Source organism: Prionailurus bengalensis, chromosome F2 (assembly GCF_016509475.1).
Source record: "Prionailurus bengalensis isolate Pbe53 chromosome F2, Fcat_Pben_1.1_paternal_pri, whole genome shotgun sequence".
Lineage (NCBI taxonomy): Eukaryota > Metazoa > Chordata > Mammalia > Carnivora > Felidae > Prionailurus > Prionailurus bengalensis.
The window spans coordinates 83,598,283-83,609,132 of record NC_057353.1 but is presented as its reverse complement, the minus strand read 5'-3'; positions in this window follow the sequence as shown (position 1 = coordinate 83,609,132).

The following is a 10,850-nucleotide window of genomic DNA, read 5'->3' as shown; positions in this document are numbered from 1 at the left end:
TTACACAAAGGAAGTAAAGTCACAAGATTTGCTACACACACATCCCAGAAGCAAGGGAGCACAATGATGGAGGGCAGTCCATCATCCCAGGTCATGAGCAAGCAAGAAATAAGAGAACAGGGTAGCAGGCGCCTATTACTTAGGAAGTGGTTAGGGTGGTGAGCACTGAATTCACGTTCTTATCTAAATGCCCAGACTCTGGGGGCGCCTGGGTGGCGCAGTCGGTTAAGCGTCCGACTTCAGCCAGGTCACGATCTCGCGGTCCGTGAGTTCGAGCCCCGCGTCAGGCTCTGGGCTGATGGCTCGGAGCCTGGAGCCTGTTTCCGATTCTGTGTCTCCCTCTCTCTCTGCCCCTCCCCCGTTCATGCTCTGTCTCTCTCTGTCCCAAAAATGAATAAACATTGAAAAAAAATTAAAAAAAAAAATAAATGCCCAGACTCTGATAATAGGGTTATCATACAGTAAAATGCCTAGGCAATAACTGGGAAAAACAACTTTTGTTTTTCCATTCACACAGTACAAAAGCCCTGAGCAGAACAGGTCTAGAGTGTTCAAGAATCATTGGAGTTCAGTATGGCTAGGAGTTGAGTGAGCAGAGGGAGAAGCAGATGGGATGGGTAGTAATGGGCCATATCACAAAAGTCCTCATGGCCATGACAAGGACTTCGGCTTTTACTCTGGGTGAAAGGAGATGTTGGAGGATTTGGATGACTTACATTTTAACAGGGCCATTGCTGTGTGGAGAAGAGGCTCTAGGGGCAAGCATGTTCTCTGTATCACTCCCTCATCAACTCCTTTCGCTCCTTCCCCTGGCCTCCACACTGTTGGGAGACCCCTGGGGCTGAGGCATGGCTGTGGGAGTCTGGAGACAGGAAGGAGGAGTGAGTGTCAAGCTCTACTGGACCCTTGTCCATACCCAGTGTCTGGGCAGAATTGACCACATTTAGGGGCCTGCTATCCGCAGCCTGAGAGTTTTGATTTTGGAATGTCACATTTCCAAAGAGAAAGTCTGGGAAACAAATGGTCAGCCACAATTTCTTTCTTTTGACTTTGATGATGTCCTTGGAAATGTTTCTTGGGAAACGGGCTGAGAGAGAAGCCTGAGTGCCATCCCCTTGGTGCCAGCAGATTTCAAACCATTCGAGTCCCACTCAACAGGAAATGTGCAGTATGTACTGCAGCCTCATCCCAGGCACAGCAAACACCCAGTTCAGTGCCCTTCCATCATTCCTTAAGCCACTTTGGGCCTCCCCAAGGAACCCTGCCCTGCTCACCTCAGTTACGTGAGTAATAAACCATCTCATGCCCTCTTGGTATGTGTGGCATTGTCAGTCTTGACATCTGAACCAACTTTTGGGTGGGGTCCATCCACCGTGCAGGTGATGGTAAAAGTTGGAGTTGGCACTGTGAACAGGACAGCTAGACAATGGCGTCCACAGCCTTTCAGCCACAGTTTGCCTTCACCTCTGAAGGAACATGATATATCTTTACTAGGATGCCCACAGGGTGCCTCAGCAGCCTCACTGTCACATACAGTCTTGACTGCATCCACCTTCCTCTGGGAGCACAGATGTGACATTACATTGATGACATCCTCCTCCAAGGTGATTTAATTGGCATTCATTTGTGTGTCACTTATTCAGGACATACAGATACAAAGCAGCTCACCAAAGGGAATGGGCCATTGCCTCCATTGTAGTGCAAGGCCCTGCCACTTCTGTTAAGTTGCCAAAAATGTTTTGTAAACCAAGGACTGCTCCATCCTTGAAGCTTCAGAAATAATCAGTGTCCCTATCAGCACCCACAACTCTTTTAGATCTTTTGGGGGTTCTGGAGGCAACATGTTCCTCATCTACAGATTTTACTTAACCCCATTTATGTTGCGACTTGCAAATCAGCCCACCTTGGTTGGGGCCCCCTCCAACAAAATCCTCTAGAATCTGTCCAGCTTCCAACACCACATTCCCATTAGTGTCCCTCCCACCAAGACTTTTCCATCACAGGGGATTCAACAACCTCCTTTCACATCTCCCAGAGTCTCCGGACCACCCATCATGGCCATAAGTTGTCCAAGGGCTTCTGATCCAAGAAACTACCTTCCTTGCCCTATACTACATGCTACCAGAGCTGCAATTGCCGGCCACATACTGGAACCTCCTAGAAATGGAGGCTTTCACAGGCCCTGAGTCTGTGACTTTATCTCTGTACCCAGCTGCCCATTGTGTTCTGGGTTATGGAAGTAGTACACCATGAGCTCAATACAACTGCTGAGGCCACCTTGGTACAGTATAAAGCCAAACCTGGGCCCCCTGGTATATTCCACCTGCAGAAGGGGCAGCCTCCTCTGTCCTCTGTCCCTTGCCAGATGCCAGGGTGTTGGAGGGCAGCCCTCCCCAGACCCTTTGGCTACCTGGAGAGCCACCTGGGATGAAGTAAGTTAACAGCAGAGGGAATCCACAGACTATACAAACAGCACTGCCAACCATCATAGGTGATGGAGCGCAGTGGGGAGCTACTGTTCCTTATTTCTTAACCAGGACTTCCCTAATAAAGAACCAGATCCAAACGTCAGCACAAGTGGCTGGGCTGAATTTCCGGCAATTATCTTAGCACTGGATGGCCTAGCTAATGAATAGCCCCATCTCCACATTTTTACAAACTTTTGTGCCATTGCCTTAAAAGTTGCCCCCTTTAGGGTAAAGAACTCTCAGAACCTCTTACCCCACAGATAGATGCCCCAAAATATCAATCAAGGTCAAGATATCTCTCTACCTATGCTCAGGCCTAAGTAAAAGGTCTCACCAGGACACCCTCATCCCCTCTGGAGTAGCTGAGGCACTCATGTCACTTCTCAGAAAACACAATGCTGGACTCTTGAAAAAGCAATTTAGGGGCGCCTGGGTGGCGCAGTCGGTTAAGCGTCCGATTTCAGCCAGGTCACGATCTCGCGGTCCGTGAGTTCGAGCCCCGCGTCGGGCTCTGAGCTGATGGCTCAGAGCCTGGAGCCTGTTTCCGATTCTGTGTCTCCCTCTCTCTCTGCCCCTCCCCCGTTCATGCTCTGTCTCTCTCTGTCCCAAAAATAAATAAACGTTGAAAAAAAAAAAAAAAGAAAAAGCAATTTAGTGGGATTTTCATCTCCCTCACCAGCCTCAGGCTGCAGGTTGCAGAGAGTGCCATATAGTTTATTTAAACGAGTACTAATTCAACTAGTGTTTCAGTCATCAAACATCAGGGATGAATTATAATGAATGGTCTGGTTCCATTTTTTAGTGTTTGCTGATAGCTTTGGAACCTCATCCTCCTACCTCTCCATGCCCACATTTGGACAAGCTGATAAGAAAGCTGGTGCTTGGGGTGTCTGGGTGGCTCAGTCAGTTAAGCCTCTAACTCCAGCTCAAGTCACGATCTCACGGTTTGTGAGTTCAAGCCCCACATAGGGCTCTATGCTGACAGCTCAGAGCTTGGAGCCTGCTTCAGATTCTGTGACTCCCTCTTTGCCCCTCCCCAGCTCGCTCGCTCGCTCTCTCTCTCTCTCTCTCTCAAAAATAAACATTTAAAAACAAATTTAGAAAGAAAGAAAGAAAGAAAGAAAGAAAGAAAAAGAAAAAAGAGAGAGAAAGAAAGCTGGTGCTCTCTCTTTTGACACCAGCAGGAGATTCAAACCACACAAGCCCTCACCTATGCTTGGCAGTCCTCCCACCCACCATACCTACTGACCACAATAAAGACCCAAAGTTGACATCCCTTACTTGCTCTCTTAAGCCATTTCAGACCATTCTGAGAGGCCTTCCCTACTCTCCCAAAAGACCTCCATTATGTAAGTAATAAATATTTCCACACCTTCAAAAATATAAACTCTTTGGCCCCCACACCTTCTACTCTTTGGTTTACGGACATAAACAAATTACTCTGTGTTGTGACTTCACTGAAAGCTTCCTTCAGCTTCCTGTTCACACTAAAACCTGGTTGCCCCCTAACACATGGTCTCCTGAAGCTTTCTCCCTCCCCCATGTACCACTGGAACCAGAGATTGGATGTTCTCCTTGCTCTTTATTTCCACTCCCAGATATTATTCCTACCTTCATCCAACAATCCCAATTCCTTTAATGGGGTGCCTCAGTTGGTTGAGCATACGACTTCAGCTCAGGTCATGGTCTCACAGTTCATGGGTTTGAGCCCCGCATCAGGCTCTGTGCTGACAGCTCAGAGTCTGGAGCCTGCTTCGGATTCTGCGTCTCCCTCTCTCTCTCTGTCCTTTCCCCACTCGCACTCTGTCTCTTTCTCTCCCAAAAATAAATAAACATTAAAATTTTTTAAAAAAAGAATAACAAGCAGCCCTAATAGTTGGTAGCTGGCTTGGTACCAACTGTGCCAAGAGATTCATGTGCTTGGTAGAGTCCTGGGAGATCCCCTTCACAGAACCCCACAGTTTGTGCCCCACGAAGTGTTTCCTGCACCTTCTGGAGTTAAATCGGTGAGGGATTAGAGTTTCCCCCAACATCCACAGGCACCCCTCCACACAAGGTGATGCAGGGAAACTGTGGAGCATGGTATGTGCAGAAAAGGGCCAGAATCCATGCCAATCCTAAAACCTCCATGGATCTGGTGGGAACTCCTGAATCTGAGGGGAGAACAGGGACCTGATGGCTGAGGACAATGCACTCCATGCCAGGACAGTTGTGACAGGAGCAGAGTCTTACCTGGACCATTCTCCTAGGGAGATTGGCAGGCATTGGCCGGACAATCGTCACTGGCCACTGGGCTTCCCTGGAAGTAAGATGAAGGCCTGGGGGCATCCTGACTCCTAGGTACCCCATGTGGTTTATTCTGTGTGCAGGGTCTTCTTCTGTGTCCATGGGATAGGCTCTGAGCATTTCCACATGTTAGAACATCAATTAGAAGGCCACTCCTGGTATGTACAATAGCCAAACTACGGACAGAGCCCAAATGTCCATCAACTGATTAATGGATAAAGAAGAAACAGTATATATATACAATGGAATATTACTTGGCAATCAAAAAGAATAAAATCTTGCCATCTGCAACAATGTGGATGGAACTGGAGTGTATTATGCCAAACGAAATAAGTCAGAGAAGACAAATATATTTCTCTCATATGTGGAATTTAAGAAACAGAACAGATGCATATAGGGGAAGAGAAGGGAAAATAAGATAAAAACAGAGGGAGGCAAACCATAAGAAACTAATAAATACAGAGAACAAACTGAGGGTTGCTGGAGGTGAAGTGAATGGGATGATGGGCTAAACGGGTGATGGGCATTAAGGAGGACACTTGTCAGGATGAGCACTGGGTGTTATATATAAGCAATGAATCACTGGGTTCTACTCCTGAAACCAATACTACACTACATGTTACCTAACTCGGATTTAATGTTTTTATTTGGTGAAGTGGGGGGGGGGGGGGGAGGCAGAGAGAGAGGGAGACACAGAATCTGAAGCAGGCTCCAGGCTCTGAGCTGTCAGCACAGAGCCCAACACCGGGCTCAAAACTCACAAACCGTGAGATCATTACCTGAGCCAAAGTTGGACCCTTAACCTAATGAGCCACCAGGTGTCCCTAACTTGAATTTAAATAAATAATTTTTTAAAAGGAAAAAAATATGCAGAAGGAGCAAAGGAGCAGTAGACCTTTTGAAAGTGTTTGATAATAATATAAATCATTGTTTTATTATTATTGAAATAATTTCACAAATTAACTCTCTTTGAAGAGACTGGCAATGTAGATGCCTCATAATCAGATTATATAAAACACAGACATCAAAAAGAGAAGAAGAAGAAGAAGAAGAAGAAGAAGAAGAAGAAGAAGAAGAAGAAGGGGGAGGAGGAGGGGAGGGAGAGGGGGAGAGGAAGGGAGGAAGGGGAGGAAGAGGAGGAGGAGGAGGAGGAGGAGGAGGAGGAGGAGAAAAAGAAGACCACTCCTGGGATGCCTGGGTGGTTCAGTTAGTTAAGGGGTGTCTTGGTGTCTGCTCAGGTCATGATCTCACAGTTTCATGAGTTCAAGCCCTGTGTTTGGGCTCTGTGATGGCAGCATGGAGCCTGCTTGGGATTCTCTCTCTCTCTCTCTCTCTCTCTCTCTCTCTCTCTCCCTCTCTCTCTCTCTGCCTCTCCCCCACTCACACTGTCTCTCAAATAAATAAACTTAAAAAATTATATTTGGCACAAAAACAGACACTCAGATCAATGGAACAGAATAGAGAACCCAGCAACGGACCCACAAACGTATGGCCAACTAATCTTTGACAAAGCAGGAAAGAATATCCAATGGAATAAAGACAGTCTCTTTAGCAAGTGGTGCTGGGAAAACTGGACAGCGACATGCGGAAGAATGAACCTGGACCACTTTCTTACACCAGACACAAAAATAAACTCAAAATGGATGAAAGGCCTAAATGTAAGACAGGAAGCCACCAAAATCCTCGAGGAGAAAGGAGGCAAAAACCTCTTTGACCTGGGCTGCAGCAACTTCTTACTCAACACGTCTTCAGAGGCAAGGGAAACAAAAGCAAAAATGAACAATTGGGACCTCATCAAACTAAAAAGCTTCTGCACAGTGAAGGAAACAATCAGCAAAACTAAAAGGCAACCGACAGAATGGGAGAAGGTATTTGCAAACGACATATCAGATAAAGGGTTAGTATCCAAAATCTAGAAAGAAGTTATCAAATTCAACACCAAAAAACAAATAATCCAGTGAAGAAATGGGCAAAAGACATGAATAGATACTTCTCCAAAGAAGACATCCAGATGGCCAACTGACACATGAAAAAAATGCTCAACATCACTCATCATCAGGGAAATACAAATCAAAACCACAATGAGATACCATCTTATACCTGTCAGAATGTCTAACATTAACAACTCAGGCAACAACAGATGTTGGCGAGGATGCAGAGAAAGAGGATCTCTTTTGCATTGTTGGTGGCAATGCAAGCTGGTGCAGCCACTCTGGAAAACAGTCTGGAGGGTCCTCAAAAAATTAAAAATAGAACTACCCTATGACCCAGGAATTGCACTACTAGGTATTTATCCAAGGGATACAGGTATGCTGTTTCAAACGGACACATGCACCCCAATGTTTACAGCAGCACTATCACCAATAGCCAAAATATGGAAAGAGCCCAAATGTCCATCGATGGATGAATGGATAAAGATGTGGTATATATATATATATATATATATATATATATATATACACACACACACACATATATATACATATATATGTATATATATATATATATATATATATATGGAGTCACTCATATGATGAATGACTTTAATACAGAACAGATGAACCTAAGGGAAGGGAAGCAAAAGTAATATAAAAACAGGGAGGGGGACAAAACATAAGAGACTCTTAAATATGGAGAACAAACAGAGGGTTAATGGAGGGGTTGTGGGAGGGGGGATGGGCTAAATGGGTAAAGGGCACTAAGGAATCTACCCCTGAAATCATTGTTGCACTATATGCTAATTTGGATGTAAATTTTAAAAAATAAAATTAAAAAAAATTTTTTAATTATATTTTAAAAAAGAGAAGACCATTCCCATATGGAAATTTGATATAAGTAAAAGGTAGCATCTCAAATCCATGGGGAAAGGATAAACTTCAAAATATGTAGTGTTTTGGATAACTAGATAGCCATTTAGAAAAACAACAAAATTAGATCTATTCTTCACATCATATAACAAAATAAATCCTGTTTAAAATTTTTTTTAACATTTTATTTTTTTTTTTTTTGAGAGACAGAGGGCAAGAGGGGGAGGGGCAGAGAGTGAGGGACACACAGAATCCGAAGCAGGCTCCAGGACCTGAGCTCTCCACACAAAGCCTGACGCGGGGCTGGAACCCATGAACCATGAGATCATGACCTGAGGCAAAGTCGGACACTTAACCAACTGAACCACCCAGGTGTCCCTAAATGATTATTTTTAAATTAGGGCTTTATTTTCAACAAATGGTGCTTGTACTATAGAATAACCATATACCAACAAACTGAACCTCAACCCTTACACCGCATCATATACAAGAATTAAAATATATCGTCAACCAAAAATGCAAAGTAGAAACTTCCATGGGACACCTGGGTGGCTCAGTTGGTTAAGCGTCCCACATCATCTCAGGTCATGATCTCACGGTTTGTGGGTTCGAGCCCTGTGTCAGACTCTGTGCTAACAGCTCAGAGCCTGGAGCCTGCTTCAGATTCTTTGTTTCCCTCTCCCTCTGCCCCTCCCCACTCATGCTCTCTCTCGAAAACAATAAATAAATAAATAAACATTTTAAAAATTAAAAAAAGAAACTTCCAGAAGAAGACATAATAGAAAACCTTAGTGATCTTAACTTTGGCAAAGATTTATTGAATAGGATACAAAAAGTCATGAAATTTCAAGGAAGGAAATCAATGAACAGGACTTCATCAATTTTAAAACTTTTGCTCCTCAAAATGAAATAAAATGAAAAAGCAAAGCACAAACTGGGAGAAAATATTTGCAAAACATATATCCCAACAAATGACCTGTATCCCATGCTATAATGAAGTCCTGCAACTCAATTAGAAGACAAATGATCCAATAAAAAATGGACAAAACATTTGAATCGGCACTTCACCAAAGAATATACGCAGATGGCTAGTAAGCACAAGAAATGACACTCAATATCATTAAACATTAGAAAAATGCAAGGTAAACGGCAAGACACCACCCCACATCCCCTAGAATGGCCATTTTCAAAACAAATGACTCCACCAAATGTGGGCAATATGTAGAGCAACTATAGCTGTCACAGCTGCTTGGGAAGGCAAAGTAGTAAAAACACTTTGACAAGAGGTTGGTAGTTTCTTAAAAAGTTAAACACACATCTACGATACCACCCAGCCAAGCCACTTTAGATGTAAACCCGAGAGAAGTGAAACATAGGTCTATACAAAGATTTGTACATAAATGTTTGTAGCAGTTTTAGTTGCAGTAGCCAAAAACTGGCAACCCAATGTCCATTAACAGGTAAGTGGATAAATGGATAAACAAGTTGTGGTATATTCTTACAATGAAATACTACCCAAGAGTAAAAAAAAAAAAAAAAGAAAGAAAAGAAAAAGAAAAAAAAACTATTGCTATATACAGTAATAAGGATAAAAATCAAAATAATTATGCTGAGTGAAGAAAGTTAGACCCACACATCCCCCCAAATATCTACTTTGGGATTCCATTTATATCTAATCAGATATACAGGAAGTGCAAAATAAGCTAAAGTGACAGAAAGCAGATCAATCACCAGCAACACTGGGGATGCACTTAGGGCTAATAGATATGTTCATTATCTTGATTGTGGTGATGGTTTCACAGGTATATATTTATGTTGAAATTTTCATCCAAGTGTATACTTAAAGTATTTTCAATTCATACCTCAATAAAGCCATAAAAAAGAAAAACAGCAGTAAATTTTTTTTAATATTTAAAAAATATTTTTGCAATTTTTAAAATATTTTAAACAATATATTATCGGCTTTATACTGTATTTTCCCCTAAGAAATTTCCTCTGCTCTGAACATGGCATTTCTAAGTATCCTGTAAACTATGAACATTAGCTACATCGAGGATGAATACTGATAGTTAATGAAATTAGGTTTAGATAACAGAAATTAAAATGTAGTTTGAAGACTATTCTTTATAACCATCTCTCTGGTATCAAATTCCTTATTAACTTGTTGGGTTGCATCAAAAAAGACTATACAGGGCTTATTTTGTAATTTTTAATCTTAACTGATAAATTGGTGCATTGATAATAGAGTTTTATAAATATCTGCAACTTATGTCACAAAGGGTTAACATAATAGCATTTCTAAAACCAGAGGGAAGAGACCACCAACTAGGAAAAGAAGCAAGTTCACAGACAAATAAGTGAAGATGATGCTTAAATATATGAAAAGATGCCTGACTCCACCCACAAAAAAAAAAAAAAGATGCAAAAGGAAACCACACTGAGATGCTACTCTTCTCAGATAGGAAGATTACATATATTTGACAAAATACTTGGCTTACAAGGTTGTGAGGACACATCACAGTGGGAATGCAAGATTTCCACTAAAAAAGGGAACTGAGCAACATACAGCAAAACCAAATTACAAATGCCTGCTGACCAGGCAATTTCCAAGAATCTAACCCAAAATTAAACTGGCAGAACTATACAAAGATCTGCATAAGACTATTCACTGTAGCACTAAGTTTAATAGGAAAAGACAGGAAACAACCCACATGTCCAGTAATAGCTGACTAGTTGAATACTCTATGGTACATTCACAAAAGAAGGGAATTACAGCTGCAAAAAGGAACAAGGAATATCCCTAGACACTGCTAATGAGAGGTCTCCAAGATACTGTTAGGTGCGAAAGCCAAAATGCAGAACAGTAGGTACGGGGGAGTCTGGGTGGCTCAGTCAGTTAAGCATCTGACTTCATCTCAGGTCATGATCTCACAGTTCAGGAGTTTGAGCCCCGCATTGGGCTGTCTGCTGTCAGCACAGAGCCTGCTTTGGATCCTCCATCTCCCTGTCTCTGTCCCCCTCTCCCACTTGCAGTCTCTCACAAAATAAATCAATACACTTAAAAAAAAAATGCTTACTGATAGGGAGAGGAAGGTAACAGGTTTGTGGGGACAGGGAGAGAAGTCAGACTTCTCTGAATGTACATTGTTTTGTAGACTTGACTTTGGAGCCATATACATGTTTTACATAATCATGAAAAAATTTTTATAAAAACCTGAAAATTTGGGGGCACCTGGCTGGCTCAGTCAGTAGAGCATGCCCCTCTTGATCTCAGGGTTGTGGGTTCAAG